The following is an 862-nucleotide window of genomic DNA, read 5'->3' on the forward strand; positions in this document are numbered from 1 at the left end:
AACTAAATATATCCCACTGCAGTAAATCCTTTTAGAAAGGTAACAGTAAATGTCCTCGATTGGTAGTGAATCCAAGAACGATTCACGAAAATGAGAGAAGATGAGCAATTTAAAATGTACGTTTCTTATAGCGACTTTTATGGTTATTTTCGAGTATCAAATTCGATTGGCAAACCGATTGGTGCTTGTGAATTCAATGTAGTTTTGAGATCATAAAGCATTAAGTTTAATACTCAGCTTTACCAATGGTTAACAACCTAATATCTTTGTCCATTTAATTCTCGAATGAGTCTAGTCCCTAGACATACGAATAGATTGATGCTTAGAGAACTTTAGAAGCTTCTGAAAGATCATCTAGTTGAAGAAAAATATTCAACATAAATTAAATGGTAAGAACCTCGTTGGAGTGACATTGAATATGTCTAACAAAGTATAAAAGTCAACACGTACTAGAGAAGTCAATTCTTAAGACTAGAAGAAAGGGTACAAGATATAGGAAGACAAGGAACAAGTGAAAAGGAATTTACAATTCCGTTTCTACCTATGAGTTTATGTTTAAAGAGAAGTAACCTAGCAATCATACTTCCTTGGTATCATATACCGCTTGAGGTTCTTACTTCAGTAATAACTCAAACAATGGAAACTAGGATACACTAATGACCTACAAGTGGGAAATGAAGCATGGCAATGCTACATTAGTTGTAGGGTCATCTAGTTTGTTTTAAGTCCTTTCAAGCTGGAACTTAATGGCTATTTTGTTCCATAATCAGCATACCTAAATTTTTGTTTTCAAACAAGAAAGACTCACATTCAAGAAAAACAAAAACAATGTTTGTTTGTTTATTTGAATAAAATGGTCATT

This window comes from Spinacia oleracea, chromosome 5 (assembly GCF_020520425.1).
Source record: "Spinacia oleracea cultivar Varoflay chromosome 5, BTI_SOV_V1, whole genome shotgun sequence".
Taxonomy (NCBI): domain Eukaryota; kingdom Viridiplantae; phylum Streptophyta; class Magnoliopsida; order Caryophyllales; family Amaranthaceae; genus Spinacia; species Spinacia oleracea.